General features: G+C 34.6%; 1 pseudogene; it reads right to left on the bottom strand.

The window, feature by feature from the left end:
• Positions 1–201: 201 nt before the first annotated feature.
• On the bottom strand, positions 202–26,240 carry LOC149566874 (NADP-dependent alkenal double bond reductase P2-like; annotated as a pseudogene).
• Positions 26,241–27,239: the final 999 nt, after the last annotated feature.

Genomic DNA, 27,239 nt, shown 5'->3' with positions numbered 1-27,239 from the left:
AGGATGTCTCCAAGCTTTTTAGGTTTTTCGTAGGGGTGGAAGAATTAAGTTTTATCTTGTCTCCAAGTTCCAGAAATACTTCCAAAGAAGAATTTGTATCAATAGCTTTAGGGACATGTCCCCGAGGATTCGGGGAAGACGCAAATTTAACTAAATATTTATTGGACAATGATTTTAACTCTAAAGCGACATTGAGAATGTTCACATCTTAAGAGCAACATTTATGTTTGGTTCCTCCTTGTAATTAAATGCATCATCAAAACCTAGCTTGTTTTTCTGTAAGTCCACGTGCATGACACAGAGATACAAAATCAATATAATTAGGAATAGAATTCATACCTGAATACACCTTAAGCGAAGTGTATAGTTCTTAGGATGACATAATTGCCTGTGATTTCAAGCTGGTGAGACTCAAGGATAGAAGCAATTGGATACTTGTTGACCATCCAAATCACAGTGTGCTATGGAATATCCGCAAGGATCTAACTGTTCTATCCCTTATGGTTCAGGTGACCTGTGTTATACTAGATTATGAAAGCGTACTTGTTCACTTATGTGTCCCACAGAACTAGCAAGCTTGACTATTTGGGCATTGATATCCGTAATTTTTGCTTGTGCTCAACCGTTGAGTAATCTATTAAGTGAAATTGTGCGTATTTAATATTCTAATTCATACCATGTTATTTCAAATGGAATAGATTTTCAATTTCAAATGATAGTAGACTTTAAAATTGAAAACATGGAAGAGACCAAAATCAACAGCATGTAGCTCAATGTCACCTTTTCTTTGCTTCCAGCACTCCCAACAACATAACAACCATGCAACTTGGCAAATTGACCAACAAGCTGACTAACTGCTTCAGCAGCTGCAAAGATATAGATTGTTTCCCCTGGCTTAGGGGAGTTCACATTAAAAAAACCAACATAAGCTGTGTGCCCAGGCATTCCTGCAAACAATCCAGAATTAGAAAGGAATTCCGAATAATAGTTCTTAATTGTTTGCATAAGAGAAAAAAAAGACTTTTACTCTCAAAATAAATTACCAATTTATTCAAGGGTTTCATTAAATCAAAATAAGCCTAGAGGTGATAACGGATGTTTCTAGTTCACACAATGAATGACAAGATTTGAGAGTTTTCATGTACAAAAACGTTAAGGACCATTGAAATTTATCGCTCATAAAGAATTCAGATTGAATATCATAGCATGCAATACCTTAGTAATAACAAGACACCATTTGCTCATGCCTGATGTAGTTTATGTCTTCAACTAGCAGGAAAACTTAGAAATTATAAGCACAGATACATAGTTATGAACATAAAACTGAATATTGGTACCGTCTTACACTCAACTAATTGATTATAATTCATGTACAAGATTGCTACTAAAGACCCAATTTCTTTTACTACAACTTCTTGATCATCCTGTCACTGCTTTCTTTAATCCCTTTCATCATAAAATATGATGCATGGTACAAAAATATTACACACAGCACATGAATAATAGCTTATATACCAATGAATGGTATAACAATTACACTGCACCAATAGAAGAGCACATAGATTTGCTGTGGAGTTTCTGAAAAGAATCTGTTATTGTACACAAAGGTATAGATAGACCTGGGGAAACATTTAATTTTCTCAATAGAGGTAGGCATAATACTCACTCCTTTGTGATAATGCATTTGATTCACGATTCATATTGTATAACACAATTTACTAAAGAGAAATTTGTCCTATTCATAAAAGTTAAATTACACGTTGTATCTACTTTATAAAATGCATTTCAGTATTATGAATAGAGGAAACAAGAACGAAAAAGCTATTCATGCAATGTTACGAAAGCTTCTTTCTAGAATATATTTAATGGTAATAATGAAATAATCATGGGCCAAAAGACTAAATTCAGACATGACATACTCATTGCAATCTAATACAGAGAGAATTTGAAAATGAGCAGATGCCTATAAACCCATACCTAAAGCACCTATATAGTAGGAAATGGGTACATCTATATGTATGATCTTTTACATCATCCTACCTTCTGATATTATACTGTACTCTTCCCATCCAGTAAGGCCGGATACCAAATCTCCTTGACCTTGGAGATATCATAGCCATTGATAACCTACACACAGTCAATTTTATCAGTATTAAAAAAGACCCCCATGTGTTTCATCTTTGATTATTTGTGTTGTATTTACTATTTTAATGAAATTAATAACAAACAAAAGAAAGAAAAAAAGGAGTTGAGCATTTTTTGTTTTGAAATCAGCTTATACATATAGTCGTATAGAGATGAATTCTTACCTCATTTCAGTGACGAAAGTTCAGATTTTGAAGGGAATTCTCGAATGTATAATGTGTATAGGTTTGACTTCCAAATAGAACCTATAGAGAAGAGTGTCCCTAATAGCTCCAGGTTATTTGATTTAAAAAGTGACTTGGTCTGTAATGAGCCTGCATTTTCAGATAAGATCCATCAGTTCACAAGTCCATGGGATACAGGTGGAGTACACCCATGGGAGGTTAGGATACATGAAGACTTTTCCATCATGAAGATATCCCATTTGGTTGACTTGTGGCATGAAATTACAGTACACAGCATTTTGATTTTAGCTATAGCATATTTTCATAATTGAGTTTGGTTGCAGCATCTTGGCATGTTGTTTAAAGTTAATTAAACTTTCAAGTTTGAGCATACCTAGTAGAAGGAGACAGCTGAAGAGAAGAACATAATAGGAATTATGCTGTAATCACTTGAGAATAATCAGTGACTTCAAGGTGAATACCTCCAACAGTGTTCAATAAGACTATAATACACAATATGGTGGTCATTAACTTGTAATACTCTTGCAACACACTCCTGCAATTGTAATCTTAGTAAAAAGTAGCCTATATAGGTGGTGCAACTGCTCCTGCAGCACACTCCTTTACAACTAGAACAGCTGAATAATTTTGTTCTTGTGCACCCTTCCATTGAATATCATTTTTATTGTTTGTACATGATAGTTTTGTTATTGGTTGAAAGTTCAGTTTTATTAACTTGTAACTATTAACCCATCAGTTTTTACTGAGATTGTACTATCAAATGATTATTTGATGGCATTGTTGGTTGTTATGAATACAATATAGGCAGCTAAGATAATAAGTTTGGTTGAAAACATGGACCTTTTTCTAGTCGAAATGTTTTACAATATTAAGCACATGATTGAGAAAGAGTTTCTGGAGGGTATAAATCCTCTTTTGAACGGAAAGAGATGGTAGGAAAATCTTATCTTCGTGTTACCCCATATTTTTAGAACTGGAATTTAGATGACACAAGATTCAAGGAGTAGAACAATACATTTCTTATAGAAGTGAGTAAGATGTTGAAGATAAATATTGGAGGTTAATCAATGAGGAGGTGTTATGTATCAATATCTAATTAGAGATCTTTAGAGTGATGAAATAATTAATCAATGACATATATGATAAAATATAGATACTTTTATGAAAATCCAGTGGACAATCTTCAGTCATGGTAAACAAATATTTGCAAGGGTCTACTGAATAAAAAAATAATAATAGCTAGTCATTGTTATTATCATACAAGAACATCAAATAGATCACAAATGGACAAGTTAAAGGGAATCCTTATCATCTCCATCTCAGCAAGGAAAGTATAAATAGATCACAAATGGACAAGTTAAAGGGAATCCTTATCATCTCCATCTTAGCAAGGAAAGTATAAAGGCATATTGAATTACTCCTGACCTGCAAACATGTTAAATGGACAGAACAAATAGAATTTGCAGATACTACTAATTCAATGTGTGTAATATCCTGCCGACAATCAATACTATCAAACTAGAGTTTTTGTGAGACTCTGAATCATCAATAGTGAATACTTAAGGGTCTAGTCAGCAGATACAACATACTCAACAAAAAACACTAATCAACGTTGAAGCCAATAATTCATCGATCCATCTCTATTTATTTTCTATACATCCTCACTAGACCACAAATGGAGTTGTAAAAGAAAATTAGATATTACTTTGGCATCTATGGGCATCATTTGGATAATCCTTTTCTTATGAACTCTGTGAGCAGTCACCTTACTGGAATACAATTAAAGTTAGCAATTAGAACAATACCATTCCAATTCCATATTTATTCAGTAAATCTAAGCAGGGATTACATTGTCGCTTTAAACGATTGAGAAGACTTGCAGCGTATTCATCTTGTCATATCATGAACACCTATTAGTTACTAAAAGGAAACTACAACACAATCTATATGGCCATATCAGGATAGATAGACAATTCATCAAGAAGAAATTGGAAGTTAGACTATAGTTCTAGCAAATATGCAATAGGCAGCAGACAGAGCAAATATGTTATACGAATTTTAAAGGATATTCATATTATATATGTTTATGAATTACATCTAGTACTTTACTTATGCAAGAATAAAATAACTATATACAATTTATAAATAGGAAGAAGTCTCTTAAAATCGAAATTATAAGAATTTAGCTCCAAATCTTCCAAGGTTGCCAAGGGGACATTACAATATCATAATCTAACCAAATAGTTTTTGGTCTTTATATACTTTCTGCAATAACGTGAATCAATCCAATAGCATGAATCGCTCACAATTCTGTGATTTATATGTGTCTTCATCATAACTTTTAATATATTATTTTTAATGCCATAACCACCATATTCACTTTCAAGTGTAGATAAGGCATTAAAGTGTAGATAATTTGATGGCACTGTTGGTTGCTATCAGTACAACATAGGCAGCTAAGATGATAGTTTGGTTGCAAATAAGGACCATTTTCTAGTAGAAACTTTTTATAATATTAAGGACATGAGTGAGAAAGAGCTTCTGCTGGGTCTAAATTCTCTTCTGATCGGAAAGGTATGGTAGGAGAATCTTATCTTAGTGTTACCCCATATTTTTTTAATGCCATAGCCACCAAAGCTGTATAAGTGTTTTGCAACTATGAGTCTCTTTTGGATTAAAACAGAGGATAGGATAATCCTATCTGTATGTTACTTCTTATTCTTGGTGATGACATAATAACAAGAGCTGTAATGTGTTTCATAACTCTGAGCTTCTCTATCCTTGTTTCTTGAACAATTTTGTAAATCTTGTCTGAAATAAGTATGCTTATGACAGATTGCAAGTTGATCCTCATCTCAGATGAGAAAATTTTCCTACCAAGTGCGTGATTTCAATGTAAGATGCTTTTTCCACTGGTATGGTCACATTTTATTGCCAAGTTTACCATGTTCATTTCCATACCTATCTTTTTTATATATATTATAGTTCGTAGTTATTTTTCAACGTTATGTATAAATGCATGTATAGTATGATTAGTTGTTAAAGTGACCTATATGTAGGACCAACTGATAATATGCTAAAAATGGATTCTCTTTTTCTTTTGATTAATAAGAGTATTAGAATTATTTAGATACCTTTCAAGACTCCTATGTCGATACAATTTGTAGGGCTTGCATAGCTAGTTGTATATCAATACATGTGTGTTTTATGACTCACCAAACAATAGAACAAAATACTGAAATATCTTATCCTCTCTTGAATAAAGTCTTGTGTATGCTAAGATTGCTAGAAGATCATACAACGACTTCAAGGTTCTTTTAATGCAAGGTTTTGACTGTGGATACGATCGATGGTTGATGTGATTTGCTAATGATCACAAGGGGCCTTACATGTTTATTTAGATTCATTTCAAGCCATACTGGATATGGGAGCTATCTTAAGGTTTTGCAATGAAGTACTTTTTGGAGTTTTCACAAAATATGCAGAATTCAATAAGATAGGATTCAGGAATTCTATTCTAATCCTAAGGGTAGTGATAACAACAAATAGTATTCTAGTGGACCAATTTCTCAATTTATCGAATTTCGCTTTGCCAAGTTATACTACAACTACGCATGAACTGGTGCAATCTTCAAGGGTTATGCTAAATATTTTCATATCACCACATATGCCATCATAAAGAACAATGTATACGAATGATAGAAGTTAAGCATATGCATGAAAGGGGTTCAGGCTAACTTTGCACGATGAGTTAGAATCACTAAAATGTCAAAAGTATGAACCAAAGGAATTCATCAATACACCATCATATTCTTCATTGTAATCACAACACATTAACTAGGCTAAACTTAATCTAATTGAAGAAATTTAGGAGAACAAGCAAACGCTAAGACAAATCAAGTATTCAACAAGCTCCAATGAAAACTTTATTATCTCAGTAGCTCATAGCAACAATCTCATAAAATTCTCCCTTTACAAATGAGAAATGAGGCCTTTATATAGGTCTTCAATTACAATAGGTGACCCAGATGATCACAATAACCAATGGCCAAGATTGTGTCACATCAGCCCTAATTAGGGTTAGGGCAAAGGAAAGGAATCTACATTAATGCAACAAGGAATCCACTACTGTAGTGGGTAATAAATGCTCACTATGCATGCTCATTTAGGAAGGAGTGGGGTGTAATAAATATCCACCATGCATGTCCATTACTCAATAAATGCTCAGTCTTCCTTGAATAAATTATTCTTGATTCCATTTTCTGAATGCATAGAAGTTTGACTTGGAGATCTCAATTCTTCATCAAAGATAATTGGATGCCATGAAATGATGATGGAGGCCATGTAAGCTCGAGTCTTTTCCGATTGCGTCATTTTAACTAAGATCCAACTTTGACTGACTTTTTTGAAAATCTCTCTTCAAACATTCTTGTCTTCTACGTACTTGCTTGGAAATTTATCTCCCTAAAATGGATTGGAATCCGTTGCTGATGATTATGTTACTCTAGAATTTCTTCATATTGAACTTCCTTCACCATGTTCTTGGATTTTTGGATTTGAACTTTGATCTTTGAACCTTGAATGTCTGGAACCGGATCACTCAGTACTTTGATCTTGGTACTAAAATTTTGGATTTGAGTGTCTTTCTTGAATTTCTAGAAATAGAGCTTTCTCCTCCTTTTTCTTCAAATGCTTTCAATTCACTATTATGCATTTTCTTACATTTTAAAGAATTCCCCCTTTTTAAATCATCATCAATCATTTTTCCAGTCTTGGGTACACACTTAGACATTTATTTTTCCATGAAGGACGAATTTCTAACACTTCGCCATTTTTTCTTCCATGAAGGAGAAACTTCCAACACTAGCATTTTTTCTTTCATGAAGGAAGAATTTCTAACACTTTGCCATTTTTGCTTCTATGAAGGACAAATCTCCACCACTTAGCCATTTTTGCTTCCATGAAGGAGAAATTTCCAACACTTAGCCATTTTTGCTTCCATGATTTCTAATTCTCTTGCTCGTGGAAATTTTGAGTGGTCATGGATTTTGTCCATGATGGAAGAATTCCGTAGCAACCATTTTTCTCCTAAGGTGGGATTTTTTGAGTGATCGTGGATTTTGTCCATGATGGAAGAATTCTGCAACAACCATTTTTCTCCAAGGTGGGACTTTTTGAGAGATCTTGGATTTTGGTCCATGATGGAAGAATTTTGCGACAACCATTTTTCTCCAAGGTGGGACTTTTTGAGAGATCGTGGATTTTGTCCATGATGGAAGAATTTCGCAACAATCATTTTTCTCCAAGGCTGAATTTTTGAGTGATCTTGGATTTTGTCCATGATGGAAGAATTCTGCAACAACCATTTTCCTCCAAGGCTAGATTTTTGAGTGATCTCGGATTTTGTCCATGATGGAAGAATTTCGCAATAACCATTTTTCTCCAAGGCTGATTTTTTTGAGTGATCATGGATTTTGTCCACGATGGAAGAAATCCGCAACAACCATTTTTCTCCAAGGTAGGAATTTTGATGAAGTATGGCTCTGATACGACTGATGAAGTATGGCTCTGATACCACTGATGAAGTACCGCTCTGGTACCACTTGATGAAGGTACACTTTGATACCACTGATGAAGGGCCTACTCTGATACCACTAATGAAGGTACGCACTACCCTTACCAACTCATAACCAAAAATGCCACAAAATGGAGACAAGAAATGACAAAATAATTCCCAAGCAATTTTATTATACTTGAAAATCTTTAGCAATTACAATAACATTTCTACAAGATCTCTCAAGATCCAATCCAAACCCAAGCTAGTCCAGCTCCACACTCTGGTAGAAACCTCTGAGATCTCAACTTGTGCTCGGAAGCCACCAAGTAACCTCCTTGTTTCTAAATTGCAGTCACTAGCTCTTCTCCAACTTTATCCAAGATCCAAGCGTAAACTGCCTCACATTCGGCGCTTTGTCTACACTCACAAGTCCATCACAATCTTGCTGTAAACTGCCTCACATTCGGCGCTCTGTCCACAGACTCAAGAAAACTCACTCTTCACTTCCTCCTTCTCTTTCACACTTTCCAAGTTTCCACTTCTCGAGCTTCCACTTCTAGAGCTTCTACTCCTCGAGCTTCTCCTTGAGCTTCCACTTCTCAAGCTACTCCTTGAGCTTCTACTTCTCAAGCGACTCCTTGAGCTTCCCCCCTTGAGCTTGATTAGAAATGCTCATATGCCTTGCTTAAATAGGCACTTACCACCCTATGCATGGCTTATCCACAACCTTCTAGAATTCCTCCTACACAATATCCACAACCTTCTAAAACTTCCATAACCTTCTAGAATTACAACTAAGCACCACCATGTGGCCCCATTAGAAAATTACATTTCCTTTATGGATCAAAACAAATATTAAATGCAAGATTTAAGAAACTTTCCACAAGCTTCTAAGATGCCACCTACACACCTCGATTAATGTAATGACAACTATTTTTTTTTTTTTTTCTATTTATGCCACCTATGCACCTCAAAAATAAAAGTCCTCTTTTTTCATTTTTCTATTTTTTATTATTTCTCCTCTAATTTTCGTCACTTTCTCTCTCCTCCAATTTTTTTTTTTAAATTTTTTTTTCAAAATTTTTTTTTTTTCCAATAATTTTCCCATGCAAGATGCTCCTACATCAAATTTTGAGTGATCTTGGATTTTTTTCATGATGGAAGAATTTTGCAACAACCATTTTTCTCTAAGGTAGGATTTTTGAGTGATCTTGGATTTTGTCCACGATGGAAGAATTCCGTGACAACCATTTTTCTTGTTATTTTCATGCCTTTCTAATTTTGGATATTTCATGGGTGATTCCAGACTTAACCATTTTTTTCTTGATTGGCTGTCGTGCTTGCTCATTCTTTTGGATATAGACACATGTACCCTTTTGGCTCTTTATCAACTATAGCTCACTTGTTACAGAAATAGACTTGCCAAGAATAGACATTCTAAAAATAGTAAGTTGTCCCAAAGTCAAAATAAGGTCAATCTGAGAGGTAGTGACATTTACTAAAAATAGACTTACTAAAAATAGACTTTCTAAAAATAGTAAGTTGCCCCAAAGGCAAAATAAGGTCAATTCGAGAGGTAATGACATTTACTAAAAATAGACTTACTAAAATAGACTTTCTAAAAATAGTAAGTTGAGACAATCAATTCTCAAACAAGCAAACAATTTCCATTCTCAGAGTGACATGGACAACACTTTCCACATCTGGCCAATTTTACGAATTCTCATTTGAAAGAGGGAACTTTAGACGATTGAGCCCAATACTACCAAGAACTAAAGCCAAAAGGACAAGAACAAGAGACAAAAGGGGGCCCCCCATTTGCAATGGGGCGATGGTGTGGAAAGCCCACAACAAGTGTTACCCCATATTTTTTTAATGCCATAGCCACCAAAGCTATATAAGTGTTTTGCAACTATGAGTCTCTTTTGGATTAAAAAAGAGGATAGGATAATCCTATCTCTATGTTACTTCTTATTCTTGGCGATGACATAATAACAAGAGTTGTAATGTGTTTTGTAACTCTGAGCTTCTCTATCCTTGTTTCTTGAATAATTTTGTAAATCTTGTCTAAAATAAGTATGCTTATGACAGATTGCAAGTTCATCCTCATCTCAGATGAGAAAATTTGCCTACCAAGTGCATGATTTCAATGTAAGATGCTTTTTCCATTGGTATGGTCACATTTTATTGCCAAGTTTACCATGTTCATTTCCATACCTATCCTTTTTATATATATTATAGCTCGCAGTTATTTTTCAATGTTATGTATAAATGCATGTATAGTATGATTAGTTGTTAAAGTGACCTATATGTAGGACCAATTGATAATATGCTAAAAATGGATTCTCTTTTTCTTTTGATTAATAAGAGTATTAGAATTATTTAGATACCTTTTGAGACTCCTATGTCGATACAATTTGTAGGGCTGACATAGCTAGTTGTATATCAATACATGTGTTAAGGTCCAGGTGATTATCCAACTATTTTAGACCCACGAGTGGTAGGGAAGATGAAGTTGGAAGACCTGTTCCTTGTATGGTAAGAGTTTATGTGTAATCTATTCTTATGCACAAATCTATGTTTAAATCTAGGGTTCAATCTTTTTTATTTATTTTACAAGGGCATTATTGTGCCTTAGATACACCTGACCCTAAAATAATGCATTATTGTGCCTCAGTGCTTAACAACACATGGAAGCACAAATCGAATCACCATTCGACCACGTTTTGAATCCATGTACTGTGTTACAACATGAAAATTGCTAAAGTGAAAGCTGTCAACTTGACTGAAAAGTAAAATCTAAAATACCCAAGAATACCCACATTCAGTCGTAACAACTAGGCCAAATAACAAAACCATCTAATACATATTTCACAAAATCTGATTGACCTCAACAGCTTTTGATCTCCTTTGCACCAGTCTGACCTTAAAAAGAAGAATTACTTACAATGAGCCATGGATCCGGCACACATTCCCACATTTAGGTCATGTAGTACCAAGTATTACAACAATTGTATAGCCCGTATGGAGTTAATTTGGGTCATAGAGACAAGTCGTATAATACGAAGTTGGACTGTTTTCTAATCTCCCTTACAGTTTAAAGTCTAGTCACTACTCTGGAAATCCATCTAATCAATAGTCTAGTTATACTCTGACAAGTCATTATACATTAGTTACAATGAGCTATTATTTCAGCCCTAGATTCCTTAGATTTTCATAAATGTGGTGCAAAGTATTCCAAATATAGCATAGCCAATATGGACCAGGTTTGGGTTATACTATAACAAGCCATAGCGTCTACAGTTTTCTCATATCTTGCAAAGCCACATAACCTATAGTATAGTCGTTCTTCGATAAGCAATATAATTTATTGTCTGCACATATTTTTATTAGCCATATAATCTAAAGATGGCTCATGCTCTTCTTAGTGACCACCAAGCATAAATGATGTACAGTGGCAACAAGTAGGAAACCTAGAGAATAAAATGATAAAATAAAAACCATGGCACAATCCTAACTGGCTTTAAAGAATATTCTAAGCTAGAAAATGAAACAAGGTATCAGAAAAAGATTGAATTTGTGCCTAAAATGAGCAGAGACCTATATTCCTTTTTCTTAATAGAAAAATCTGATTGTTAAGAAATCATTAGTTTCACCCACATTTAAAGGATGGAATTAGAGATTTGCATGCTAATAAAAGACAATCCTAGTGCAAAAGTCATCTGAGATAATGAAGGGACACTCAAGAGAGTTTCTTCAAAGAAATTGTTAGATGGATCTAATCATGAGGTTGAGACTCGAGAAATGCTTTTAGGGATTCATGTCGGAACTCAGAGTGGAACTAAATCATTGCAAATTGAAGGGGTTACCATTGTTATCTTTTATGCCACTTGAAAAAGAGACTCAATAATTGAAAACTGATAATAATCTTCGTGAAACTTGGCATTTCTGGAGTCTTTAGACAATTACACAATGGGACATTATTTTCAAGTGTTCAATGGCACTGCTAATTTCTTCGGCAAATTTGGCATTCATGTGCAGGGAAACCTAATTGTTGATTCCTCTATGGCTCGTTTGGATGGTATTTCAACAAGCTAGAATAGATATAAAAGGTCTACCTGATCGTTAAACATACAAGTAGAGGCTCAAGACTTGGTTGTAATCATTTAATGGGGGGTTAGTGATTCGGTTATAGCTTATGATAGACTATGCAATAATCGCTCTTTGATACAATCACATTCTCCAAAGCATTGCTTCATACAGAACTTGATATTATTCTTAGAGAATTATGTGTCATTTTACATTCAGACAAGTAAGGTTGCTGAACTTTTCTCACTGCAGCTTACAGCAGTGCATTCAATGTATCTCGGTTTTCATCTATATTCAAAGAAGCAAGAGCTTGAATTTTGTAGGCCAGTCACCAAATTAAGAATTTAGAATATCTTTATAAAAGAGTCACAAGCCATTGTGAATGCCCTTTGCAAGGTCATAGTGTTAGTTTTGGTAGCTTTGGACAGATGTTTGTCCATATGTATTTAATTAACAAGTAATTGTTTTGCTAACTTATTTGTTAGATTTATGACAAATATTTGTTAATTAATTGACCACTTTTGGAAGCAACTAGAAACCGAATTGGTTGGGGTTGTTAAGTTGTTTTAATCTCGACTATTGATTGTGAATCAATCTTGGCTATTGGTTTTCCAATAGGAGTAGTATAAAAGGAGGTTAGGAGTGTATTTGGAAGAACAAGAAAGAAGTTTGTAAGAAGCATTTGTAGTGTTAGCAAATGAGTTTGCAGAGATAGCAAATAGTCTTGCAATGTTAGCAAGGGCATAGTAATAGCATTGGGGATAACAATAGAGAAATATCAACATAATAAATTAGGAGCTTGTATGAGTTCTACTAGTGAGAGGCAAGAAATTTTGTATCTCTTGATTTCTTGAACTTAATATAATTTCATCATTTGTAGAACTGGTTTTCCCTTAGGGGCTTTTTTAAGGATTATTTTTCTAAAAATATTGTGTTCTTTGTGTTGTGAATTTCTTTCCATATTTAATAAGTGAATTTGCAGTTGTATTATTTTTTGATATTAGCTAGGAATTTATTTTTAGCAGTTTAATAATCATTTACGATAGGAGATTACTAATCAGTGACTACAATAGAATTTTTCACATGGTATCAAAGCAGTGTTGAGGGTAGAAGTGTTTTTCCCTAGGAGAGAAATTAAGGGTTTTTACAACATATATTGATCTCTTTAGAATTAGTATTTCTTTAATCCCTTGAGATGGCTTCAGCTAGTGTGAGAGATCAGGATATATTGGATGGTGCCTCAAATTTTGGTGTCTGGAAGGCCCAACTTTTTTTATTGTTTGAAGAGAATGGTATCAAAGATTATGCTACAACTAGTATAATTGTACCTAAAAATGCTACATAGCTTGCAACATACATGAAGGAAGATGCCAAGGTGAGGAGGATGATCCTTGATGGTGTCAAGGATCATATTATTCCACATATCCCAGAGCTAGATACAACAAAGAAGATGTGGGACACCATTTTAAATATGTACCAAAATGCTACCACCAATAGGAAGATGATTCTCATAGAGAAGTTGAAGAATACCAAGATGAACTAGAGAGAAGACGTCACAAGTTACCTCACCAGGCTTAGACTTGTGAAGGATGAGTTAGCAACTATTGGAGATAGCCGTAGTGATGACGAGCTAGTGAGAATAGCCCTAAATGGGTTTACTAAATGATGGAGTGTCTTTGTTTAAGTTGTGAATGTATAAGATACCTTACTAGTTGGGATTGACTATGGACCGATTTCACTCATGAGGAGTTTAGACTAAATCTTATCAATGGGGCCAACAAGAGTCATAAAAGTAAGGTGGAACGAGAAAAAGTTTCCCTAACAAGGAAAGGGAAAGAAAATAAGGGGTCTAGAAAAGGATCAAATTCACAAAGTGAAAAGATGAAGAAGGACCTTTCTAAGGTCAAGTGCTTTGGATTTCATGAGTATGGTCACTATGTCAGTGACTTCCTAGAAAGGAAGAAGGCAAAGAAGTAGGTGGAAGCTTCAACAAGTGTAGAAGAACTCTCTAGTAGATTGGAAGATGAGTTTGCACTTATAGCTTGTATGGTGAGCTCAACCTCATAGACTATCTAGTATATAGATAGTGGGGACATCATTTCATATGATAGGAGTTAGAGAGTACTTCTCTAGTTATAAGGAGGGGAACACCAATATCTAGATTTCTATGGGAAACTTGTCTAAACTTAACCCAATCAGGAAAGGGATTGTTTAGTCTCAAAGGGAGAATGGAAAGATAATTAAAGTTCATGATGTATTTCATGTGCCAGGATTAGGTATGAATTTGATTTATGTATTTGTTCTTCAAAATAGGGCATATAATGTACTCTTTAGAGGTAAACATGTGTTGATTAAGCACAAGCATTGGAAATCACCCATAACTATTGGAGTTAGGAGTGGTCACCTTTATAGGTTATAGTTTGATAATCCTAAGGAACTCATGAGCCATAGTAGTCCTAAAGATCTTGGAGAGCTATAGCATAGTAGAATGGGCCATATCCATCATGGAGCACTCAAATTGCTTCGTGAGATGGTGATAAATGTTTCAAAAGTAAGCATAGAGCATGATGATGTATGTAAGGGATATGTCTTGGGGAAGTTTGTAAAAGCATCTTTTCCAAGGAGTGACACTAGATCTGAAGGTGTTCTTGATCTAGTTCAGATGTATGTGGACTGATGTGGACAAAATCTCTCAGAGGATATGAGTACTATGTTACTTTGATCAATGATTTCTCTAGGAAGACTTAGATATACTTCTTGAAGACCAAGGATGAAGTTTTCAGTCAGTTCCAAGAGTTTAAGGCTCTTGTGGATAGCTTGATAGGAAGGAAGATAAAGGTTCTTCAATTAGACAATGGAGGCAAGTACAAAGGAAATAACTTCTAGGAGTTTTGTACCAGAGAAGGAATCAAGAGAGAGTGGAATATTCCTTACAATCTATTGTAGAATGGAGTTGTTGAAAGGAAAAATCATTCTATATCAAAGATGGCAAGAGCCATGCTACATGACTAGGATATGCCCCACTACTTATGGGAAGAAATGTGTAGTACAATAATCTACATTCAGAATAGGGTTCTACACAAGGTACTAGGGAGTATGACACCAGAGGAAGCTTTCACAGGTAAGAAGCCTAATGTTAGCCATTTTAGAATATTTGGGAGTTTGGCATATTGCCATATTCTAGGTGATACATGTAACAAGTTAGATCATACTATAGAGAGGGGGTACTTTGTTGGGTATAGTGAAACCTCAAAGGCATATATGACTTTTATCCCTAGGAATTGAAAAATTATTATCAGATATGATGTCAAGTTCATGGAGGACAAGGCATTTAGAAGGTCTAGAGATTTTCTAGCAGATGATCAAAGTGAGCAGCCAATAGAAACTCTAAGGCCTAGTCAATGGTAGTAAAGCATAAGTATAGTTACTAGTACAAGTGTAGGCTCACGTGGTGAAGTTTCACAAAGCACGGAGAAACAGGTGCAACAAGAAATGCATCTAGAAGACTTCAAGGTTGATATTTCATCCTCTACAGTTGGTGGCAGAAACTGTGAGGGTCAAAAGACACAAAGGGATACTCAAGAGTTTGTGGGAGCTCCTAAAAGGAGTACTAGAGAGTGGAGACAACCAACTAGGTTCAATGACCGTGTGGCATTAGTTAGTCAATTGGTAGATAGTGAACCTTCTATCTATCAGGAGGTTGCACAACATTAGGTATTTCAAGATGCTATGGTTGAGGAGTATAACTCAATTATGCAGAATGATATGTGGGAGGTAGTGCCTAGACTAATAGATAGAGCAGTAGTTGGATCATGATGGATTTATAAGATAAATCATAGTACAAATGGTAGCATCAAGAAATACAAGGTAGGGTTCGTGGCTAAGGGGTTCTCTCAGAAGGAGGGAATAAACTATGAGGAGACATTTGCTTCAATGGATAGATATACTTCTATATGAACTGTGATTTCATTAGCAACATAGATGGGATGGAAGATCCATCAAATGGATGTCAAGATAGCATTCCTTAACACTGAGTTAAAGGAGGAGGTATACATAGAGCAACCAGAAAGATTTGTAGCACACAACAAAGAGATCCACATGTGCAAATTGAAGAAAAAATTGTACAGACTCAAGTAGACTCCTAGAGTGTTGTATAAGTGCATTGATACATACTTGTGGGAAATGGTCTTTATGAAGAGTGAAGCAAATGCTAACATCTACTACTTGATGGTTAGGGGTGAAGTTCTCATTCTTTTTCTTTATGTGGATGGCCTATTTCTTATAGGTGCACTAGGGCACATAGAAGTTTGCAAGAGGAACCTTGTAGAAGAGCTTGAGATGAAGGATTTATGACTTATGCACTACTTTCTAGGCATGGAGGTGTGGCAGATAGATGAAGAGATTTCCCTTGGTCGAGGGAAATATTGCATTGAAATCTTGAAGAGATTTGGGATGGAGGATTGCAAAGCCATGTCTACACCCATGATCACAAATTGGAGGAAGGAAGATACATCTAAGGAAAAGGATGTAGATCCCACTTTATATAGGGAGTTTTTTGTTTCACTTATGTACTTGGTCAATAGTAGGCTAGATATTTCTTTTACAATGAACTCACTTAGTTAGTTCATGGTTGAACCAAAGATAGTACATTGCACAATGGCCAAGCATGTACTACTTTACTTGCATGGTACAATTGAGTATGTGATCAAATATGTTCGAGGTGAAGGTATCAGATTGATGGGCTATAATGACATAGATTGGGCAGGAAGTACAATAGAAAAAAGTAGCACTTCAGGATGTTGTTTCAGTTTGGGATCAGGAGTTGAATCTTGGTTCAGTAGGAAGCAAAAGTCTATGGTTTTTAGTTTAGCAAAAGTAGAATATATAGCAGCTAGCATGGTGATATGTGAAGCTATATGGCTTCAAAAGTTTTTAGTAGCCTTGTTTGGTCAGAAGGTTGAGAGTATTATGATAACTACAATAATCAGAGTTGCACCAAGTTATTTGAGAATCTAGTATTTTATGATAGGTCTAAACATATAGACATCAAATATCACTTCATCAGAGATTGTGTACAATGGGGGGTTGTTTAGATACAATACATACCTACATAGGAGAAGGTAGTAGACATTCTGAATAAGGAATTAGGGAAGGAAAATTTTATCTTCTTCAGAGATAAGTTAGGCATCATGCAGAAAAACTTTTGCACTAAGAGGAGTGTTAGTTTTGGTAGCTTTGGACAACGATTTGTCCATATGTAGTTAATTAACAAGTAATTGTTTTGCTAACTAATTTTTTAGATTAGGGACAAATATTTGTTAATTAATTGACCACTTTTGGAAGCAACTAGAAACCAACTTGGTTAGGGTTGTTAAGTTGTTTTAATCTCGACCATCGATTGTGAATCAATCTTGGTTGTTGGTTTTCCAATAGGAGTAGTATAAAAGGAGGTCAGGGGGGAATTTGGAAGAATAAGAAAGAAGTTTGTAAGAAGCATTTTTAGTGTTATAAAATGTGTTGTAGTGATGGCAGACAATCTTGTAGTGTTAGCAAGGCCATAGTGATAGCATTTGGGATAACAGTGAACGAATATCAGCAAGAGAAATTAGAAGCTTGTCTAAGTTCTGCTAGTGAGAGGCAAGGAATTTTGTATCTCTTGATTTGCTGAGCTTAATATAATTTCCTTATCTGTAGAATTGGTCTTCCCTTAGGGCTTTTTCTAGTGATGATTTGTCCAAAAATATTGTGTTCTTTGTGTTGTGATTTTCTTTTCATATTTTATAAGTGAAGTTACAGTTATATTATTTTTCGATATTAGCAAGGAATTTATTTTTGGCAGTTTAATAATCATTTATGATAGGAGATTAATAATCAGTGACTACTATAGGAATTTTCTCACATATTCCATTTGATTAAATATAAAGGTAGAAGCTTAGTGTGTTAATAATTTGATGAGTAAATAGTGACTTTTCCTCCATATTCATTTCTTACTTGTAGAATTTCTAGTATGACAAAGGCTTGGACAAAGCAATTTTAGTTCATAATATCAGATAGAAGAATATGATCCTGGCCATCACCATCGTTGGTTCAACCAAACCTTTTCATGTAGCATGATTCAAGTTCATAGGAATAGTATTGATGATCTCATTCCATGAATATAGGCTTCTGCCAATGGTCAACGTGGTCATGATCTAAAATAGAGACTACAAAATAGCATGGTAAACTTTGAGTGGCTGAATTTGACATAGTTTCAATTACCTATACTACCAAACTCTCCTCACCTTGTATGCTAAATATGCTATTTGTGATGATAGGGTAATTCAATACTTGATCAAGATGGTTGGGGATCTAATCATCAACAAGGTTAGTCATGTTGGGACAAGCAGGGCTATGGAAGATACTACTATAGGCACTGTATAATTCTATGATGGCTTCACAACATTTACCTTTTAGTTTAGGCATAAGATTGAATGTAGATGTAATCCTAATTTAGTTTCCCTTTTCTACATTAGCAATCATTGGAGAAAAGACAATGTAAGCACATGATTTGAATGCTATGGAAAAAATGCAAATATTAGGCACCACCAACCTATAATAATTGTTAGCACTCATTTATTCCTCTATTTATACGTGTTTGATTTGGGGAATCAAGTACAGTTCATTTATGTGCCAATATTGTGATTAACTTATTATTGTTTACTATGAACACATGGGTGCAACATTCTAACAGGACTTCTTTCCTTCAAGGTAAGTCTAATCTTGGCTTTTTAATTTGCATGGTATTTCTGGTCCTACTTTGGAGTTTGTAGACATGTGCTTAAATATTGTGAATCCTTAATATTGTTTCGAGTGTATTGAGAAAATATACTCTTCTAAAAGTGGATGTAGTTTTATATTTATTATCTTATGATTATATCTTGATGTAAAGGTCAACGACTTTTTCTTTTGATGTTTAAAGTGAAATATTGGTCAAGATTATTCTATCCTAATTGAAATATCATTTTACTTCCTCTTAAAAGGGAAAGTCTAGAAGTGATCTTCATATTGATTTGGAGGACAATGAATCCCCATATGATGGGGAAGTATTGAAAGTTCTCTTTAGACTATAGGCTGGCAAGATCATGCACTTATACCACTGAAAGATCCCTTACTAAATTCAGCCTCAAAATTAGAGACTCAAGGAACTTCATTATATACATTGCAAACAATGATTGTAGATGTTGTTGCAATGTTTCAGTCTATTAATTATTGCTTGAAATAATGTCAAATATGTTTTAAATGCTTTGAAATTGTTACTAAGATGTCTATGTAAAGAACCATAATGTCGATGTAATTTTTTTGACTTTTGAATGTATATAGATGATCCACACTATGTAAATATGCCAATAAACACTAATATAGACAATTGTCATGCAAAACTAAATATGAGAGATATAACTTTTGACATTTAAACTCCTTGTGGCTACAATAATGTTAGAATGTAATAAAATTGCTTGTATGGTGAAATGATGAGAAAAAGGTCAACTTTTGGTTTAGAATGATGTATCTGATGCAATTACCAAACTCCATAAATTCCTATCAAAATGATCAAAAATTGAATTAAATTGTGCCAAACATACAATACTTTATTCAATTTCATCTGTTAATATGTTGCAAATTCATTCAAATAGTTGAAGTATGAACTACTTGCTTCTTAAACTCTATGTCCTACTAGAAAGGCCTTCTAGCAGGTGATCGATTTGTATGGTCATGTATAAAGCCTATATGTCTTCCATACTCATCTAGAAATCAATATTTCTACTACAAATCTAAATCAAATATACTCAACTAGATATCATGCAAGTATGTGCAGAAAAATACAAAATATATGAAAAGAAAAGAAAAATATAACCACTGAAAACTAAATAGCTCCCAGAATATTGTGAATTTGGCTTAACCATCTAAAACTAGAGTTTTCATAATAATTCTCAAGTGAGAAAATAATTTTGTGTAAGATTATTGGATTGAAGATGATTCTATAAAAAGTGATATTTTTCCTTGATATGGAGCCCCCTACAGATGTCACTGGACGTAACACTTTCTTGGACGTGCATTGGGTTCTTCCAGAAGTTCATTAAGAACTTTGAATAAAAATCCTATTGGTTTGATAAGTTGACTCAAAATGACAAGCCATACATGTAGGAGATTGCACAAGGCAAGGCCTTCTAGGAGCTCAAACAAGGATAGTGTGTATGCCCATTTTGACATATCTAAATTGGGACAAGTATTTCTATGTTAGAGGCATCCACATGAACATAGGTGTAAGAATTTGGCTTAGGCTAGAATTCACCCAAGAACTAAAGAACTCAACACAAGCACACAATAGACAAAAATAGATAGAGTATGATTAGAATGACAATATTCATTCAATAACTGCTTGAGAGTACACTAGGAGTGCCTGAATATAAAGGCCTTGTTGTGGGCTTTTTACACCATCACCCCATTGCAAATGGGGAGCCCCCTTTTTTCTCTTGGTCTTGTCCTTTTGGATTTAGTTCTTGATAGTATTGGGCTCAATCTTCTAAAGTTCCCTCTTTCAAATGAGAATTGGTAAAATTGGCCAAATCTGGAAAGTGTTGTGCATGTGTCTCTAAGAATGGAAATTGTTTGCTTGTTTGAGAATTGATTTTCTTGACTTAATATTTTTAGAAAGTCTATTTTTAGTAAGTCTATTTTTAGTAAATGTCACTGCCTCTCAAATTGACCTTATGTTTCCTTTGGGACAACTTACTATTTTTAGAAAGTCTATTTTTAGTAAGTCTATTTTTAGTAAATTTAACTGCCTCTCATATTGGCCTTATTTTGACTTTGGGACAACTTACTATTTTTAGAATGTCTATTTTTGGCAGGTCTATTTCTACAACAAGTGAGCTATGGTTGATAAAGAGCCAAAAGGGTACATGTGTCTATATCCAAAAGAATGAGCAAGAACGACAGTCAATCAAGAAAAAAATGGTTAAGTCTGGAATCACCCATGAAATATCCAAAAGTAGAAAGGCATGAAAATAACATGAAAAATGGTTGTCACAGAATTCTTCCATCATGAACAAAATCCAAGATCAATCAAAAATCCTACCTTGGAGAAAAATGGTTGTTGCGGAATTCTTTCATCGTGGAAACAATCCAAGATCTCTCAAAATATCCTACCATGGAGAAAAATGGTTGTTGTGGAATTCTTCCATCGTGGACAAAATCCAAGATCACTCAAAAATCATACCTTGGAGAAAAATGGTTTTTACAAAATTCTTCCATCGTGGAAAAAATCCAAGATCTCTCAAAAAATCTTACATTGGAGAAAAATGGTTGTTGCAGAGTTCTTCCATCATGGACAAAATCCAAGATCACTCAAAAATCTAGCCTTGGAGAAAAATGGTTGTTGTGGAACTCTTTTGTAAAAAATCCTACCTTGGAGAAAAATGGTTGTTGCAGAATTCTTCCATCATGGACAAAATCCATGATCACTCAAATAATCCAGCCTTGGAGAAAAATGGTTGTTGCAAAATTCTTCAATCATGGACAAAATCCATGATCTCTCAAAAAATATAGCTTTGGAGAAAAATGGTTGTTGCGAAATTCTTCCATCATGGACAAAAATCCAAGATCTCTCAAAAAATCTCACCTTGGAGGAAAACGGTTGTTGCCAAATTCTTCCATCATGGACAAAATCCATAATCAATCAAAAAATCCCACCTTGGAGAAAAATGGTTGTTGTGGAATTCTTCCATCATGGAAAAAATCCATGACCACTCAAAATTTCCACAAGAAAGAGAATTAGAAATAATGGAAGAAAAAATGGCTAAGAGTTGGAAATTTCTCCTTCATGGAAGCAAAAATGGCTAAGTGTTGGAGATTTGTCCTTCATAGAAGCAAAAATGTTGAAGTTTTAGAAATTCCTCCATCATGGAAGAAAAAATACTAGTGTTGGAAGTTTGTCCTTCATGGAAGAAAAAATGGCTAAGTGTTGGCAATTCCTCCTTCATGGAAGAATAAATGGCTAAGTGTTGGAAATTTTCTCCTTCATGGAAAAATGTAAAAGGATTAAGTGCTAGAAATTTGTCCTCCAGATCTTGAATTTCACCCTCTTCAAGTGTGTACCCAAGACTTGAAAACTGACTGATGATGATTAAAAAGGGGGAATTCTTCAAAATGTAAGGAAAGGCATAACAGTGAATTGAAGGCATTTGAAGAAAAAGGAGGAGAAAGCTCTAATTCTAGAAATTCAAAAGAGATTCTCAAATCCAAAATTCTAGTACCAAGATCAAAGTACTAAGTGATCTAGTCCTAGACATTCAAGGTTCAAAGATCAATGTTCAAATCCAAAAATCCAAGAACATGGGTAAGGAAGTTCAATATGAAGAAAATCTGGAGTAACATAATCATTAGCAAGGGATTCCAATCCATTTTAGGGAGATAAATTTCCAAACAAGTACATGGAAGAGGAGAATGTTTGAAGAGACATTTTCAGAAAAATCAATCAAAGTTGCATCTTAGTTAAAATGATGCAATTGAAAAAGACTCAAACTTACATGGCCTCCATCATCATTTCATGGCATCCAATTATCTTTGATCAAGAACTGAGGTCTCCAAGTCAAACTTCTATACATTCAAAGAATGGAATCAAGAATAATTTATTCAAGGAAGATTGATCATTTATTGAGTAATATACATGCATGGTGGATATTTATTCCACCCCACTCCTTCCTAAATGAGCATGCATGGTGGCCATTTATTACCCACTATAGTAGTGGATTCCTTGTTGCATAAATGTAGATTCCTTTCCTTTTCCCTAACCCTAATTAGGGATGATGTGGCACAATCTTGTCCATCGATCATTGTGATCATCCAAGCCACCTATTATAATCAAGAACCTATGTAAAGACCTCATTTCTCATTTGTAAAGGGAGATTTTTATGAGATTGTTGCTATGAGCTACTGAGATAACAAAGTTTTCATTGGAGTTTGGTGAATACTTGATGTACCTTAGCGTGTGCTTGTTCTCCTAAATTTCTTCAATTAGATTAAGTTTAGCATAGTCAATGTGTGGTGGTTACAATGAAGAATATGATGGTGTATTGATGAGTTCCTTTGGTTTATACTTTTGACATTTTAGTGATTCTAACTTATTGTGTAAAGTTAGCCTGAACCCCTTCCATGCATATGCTCAACTTCTATGATTCATATACATTGTTCTTTATGGTGGTGTATACGGTGATATGAAAATCTTTGGCATAACCCTTGAAGAGTGCACCAATTCACACTTAGTTATAGTATAACTTGGCGAAGTGGAATTTGGTAAATTATGGAATTTGTCCACTAGAGTACTATTTGTTCTTATCACTACCCTTAGGATTAGAATAGAATTCTTGAACCCTTTCTTATTGAATTTCTACATATTTTGTGAAAACTCCAAAAAGTACTTCATTGCAAAACCTTAAGATAGCTCCCACATCTAGTGTGGCTGTAAATGAATCTGTATAAACATGTAAGGCCCCTTGTGATCATCAGCAAATCACATCAACCACCGATCTTATCCACAGTCAAGACCTGGCATTTAAGGAACCTTGAAGTCATTATATGATCTTCTAGCAACCTTAACATACACAAGACTTTATTCAAGAGAGGATAAGATATTTCGGTATTTTGTTCTACTATTTGGTGTGTCATAAAACACACATCAACAAAAACTAGCACTACAGGGAGGGCCGTACAAAGTGTATCCATGGAATTTTCAATAGTAGTTAACTTTCAAGTATATCCAAGATATGAGATCTCTTTAAAGGGAAAAATCCAAAAAAATGTGAAATTTTGAAAAAACTAGAAGAGTGAAAAATTGGAAAACTTGAGAAAAGAAGAAAAGATTTCTCAATTGATAGGCAGATTGATCTTCTCCCAATTTGGTTTCAGTTGAACAAACAACTGCATCCTTGTAATTTATCTCAACTTGTAGCATCAGGTCAATGTAGGATACACGGTATCACAGAACATGAGGAGATGCATTGTTTGATGTTCCTTTTGAGGGTAGACTTGGCATTACGAGGAAGGATTTCTTTTGCACAACTATATGATCATGTGGTGCTTGTCAATTTAGAAGAAGACTTTGTTGAGTTCAAAGAAGATATCAATAAGAAATCAAGAAGTGAATATGGAGGAGATACTTGGTGCTGTGTGCATAGTCTTTCACATTCATAATTTAGATGCCCATCTTGCCAAGATATCATTGACTTGATCAAGTTCCAAATGGGTTGGTACGAGGAGATATCTTTGGGGGGTGACAAGTATTTCTTCCAAATTCCAAGTTGGATGTCGAAGAAAGGTGGTAGTCATCACTCATGTTGGGAACTAAATATTGAAGAAAGAAATCAGTTGCATCAAGGAATCATGGTTGAGTATAATGATGATGACAATCGAGAGGAAGAACTTTCACATGTCACTTCACAAGAAGGTGTTGAAAATAAAATCAAGGACACAATTAATTTTTTCAAAGGAAGGGGAGACATAGAAGAAAAAGATCAACATAATGAAGAACTAGAAAATAATCACCCCAAGTTTGAAGATGTGGTCCTTGGCGAACTTTCCCACATTCTACAAAGTCAAATTCTTGAGGATGACTTGCAAGAAATTTCACATACCCATGAAATAGAAGGCAATTGGGTGGACAAGACAAATGAAGAATTAAAAGTTATCATAGATGAATAAAGGTATAGGGAACAAGTTGACAAAACCATTAGAGATACTACAACCTTTGGGGGGGTGCTAAATGATATCATGATGGAAGTTGATTCATTTCCAAATGTATTTCAAGATGATAAAGTTACTACAAGTGGCATGGCTCACCATCAACTTCGACCCCATGAAAAATTACCACCTATTATTGAATTTGATGATGAATTTATGAAGTCATTTGATGATCTTCCTTTCAATCATGAGAATTCTATGCTTGATAAGATTCTACATAGAGAATTGCAAGATGTTCCTAAAGAGAAATCTACAAGCAACACCATGGGTGAGGATGATGAAGATCAATTTGGGTTGATATCACAATTGGATATTGTATTTGAACAAGTTCAGAATATATATGAAGGAGACCTCATTAAGGAATCCTTGATTTTTGAGGATGCACTTAGTAATACACATAAGGATGCATGGTTCACGCTATATAAGGAAAAGCCACGTAAAGCAGTATTCCAAGGGCTTGATCACAAGAGTTATCATATCTTGAACACTTGTGAGTTTGATGTTACCACTAGAGGGGGAATCCACCACCAACTATTTCCTCCTGAACATGTGAATAATTAAAAAGGATTTCAACATGAACGACTACTTGAGATGTACCAGGTTGTTTCTTTCCTTGCTTCTAATGTTGAAAATTTTGATAATTATTATTTTGATTATGGAGGTTTAGGAAATAAAACTTGCATTTGGATTGACCAGAAACCACATGAATTGCCTCAATTGTTGGTCTTGCATGATACTTTTCCTAATTTTGAAAATTGGTTGGTAAATATTTTGTCAAAGTACAAGGATAAAAATGCTAAACTAAGAACCCTTACCCAATCCTTGATACTCTTGAACATCTTGAGAAGCCATGCTAAATTAGGTGTATATATTAGTTTGGTTTTTGTCATCCCTTTAGGATTCTTGTACATAGTTAGGGTAGGTTTCTCTTGGACCATTTGGTTCAGGAGAGTAGTTTAGTTTCCTTTCAGTTGGGTAGTTTAGTTTCCCTTTCAGTTGGTTAGAATAGTTTTCTTTTAGTTGTTTAGTTTAGAGTTGGTTAGAATAGTTTTCTTTCAGTTGCTTAGTTTAGATGTTGTGAGGGAGCTTGAGTTTGATTTGTATCTAGTCATTTGACTTGAAATCTTTTAGCTTCCCTCAATCAGAGAGCATTTTGGTTCGGGGCCTTTGCAAGTGCAAAGGGGGTCCATGTTATCACTCGTGGGAGAGGTGTGTAGATTTCACATTTTTGGTGACAAAATGAAGTCTATCTTGTTCATTTCTTGAATACATTTGACAAGGTTTAGAGATTAAAGGATGTGCTTAGTCATTAGTATATTGTAGGACTTGTACTAAATTTGGATCAAACTTGATGGAGTTTCTTAAGTTATCTTTGACATGGTTACAACATTCTACTCACACTTTGTGTTTTGAAGTGAAATTGAACTTAGCAAAGATCTTACACCTGCTTTAGCACCACTGTGGTCTTCGAAACCCTCCATAAGCTTCATTGCCTACAAGCCAAACAAAAGATTGAGGAAAAGAAATATCATGAGAAAAGGAAAGAGAATTTATTCAATGGAAAGGAAGTATCAAAGTGAAAATAAAGATGAAATTTGGTTCAAGGGTGTGCAATCATCTCTACTGGTGCTATAAAAATAATCACTAAAGGTAGAACCATGATTGTGGTGCCACACCAATAACTCTGTCAGGGCTATAGACACCTAACTGGTAGTTGGGCTCTATCTAGGTTGCTTTTGAAGTAAGGATATTATAATAGCTAAGTTTAATTAATTTGAGAGATTATCAAGTTCTTGTTGAGTGGGGAATAAATCATTTGCACACACATGAGTAACTTATGGTCAGGGTACTTATGGTCAACTTGAGAGTTCTTTTATTTGTTCAGTGCTTATCCTTAAGCAGATATTTGGATAGGCCATCCTAAGATTTTTTTTTCTAAGTTACTTATTTCTTTAAATGTTCAAAAACATTTCTTTGGGTGGGTGCTAGATATTGTGGGCTTTTTACACCATCGCCCCATTGCAAATAGGGAGCCCCCTTTTGACTCTTGGTCTTGTCCTTTTGGCTTTAGTTCTTGGTAGTATTGGGCTCAATCTTCTAAAGTTCTCTCTTTCAAATGAGAATTTGTAAAATTGGCCAAATCTGGAAAGTGTTGTGCATGTGACTCTAAGAATGGAAATGGTTTGCTTATTCGAGAATTCATTGTCTTGACTTAATATTTTTAGAAAGTCTATTTTTAGTAAATGTCACTGCCTCTTGGATTGACCTTATTTTTCCTTTGGAACAACTTACTATTTTTAGAAAGTCTATTTTTAGTAAATTTCATTTCCTCTCAGATTAGCCTTATTTTGACTTTGGGACAACTTACTATTTTTAGAATGTCTATTTTTGGCAAGTCTATTTCTACAACAAGTGAGCTATGGTTGATAAAGAGCCAAAACGGTTCATGTGTCTATATCCAAAAGAATGAGCAAGAACGACAGTCAATC

Source organism: Cupressus sempervirens, chromosome 3 (genome assembly GCF_028749045.1).
Source record: "Cupressus sempervirens isolate cs-2001-9-10 chromosome 3, ASM2874904v1, whole genome shotgun sequence".
In the NCBI taxonomy this organism is placed as follows: Eukaryota; Viridiplantae; Streptophyta; class Pinopsida; order Cupressales; family Cupressaceae; genus Cupressus; species Cupressus sempervirens.
Note: the sequence above shows the minus strand (reverse complement) of the source record. Positions and strands in the feature narration are given on the sequence as shown.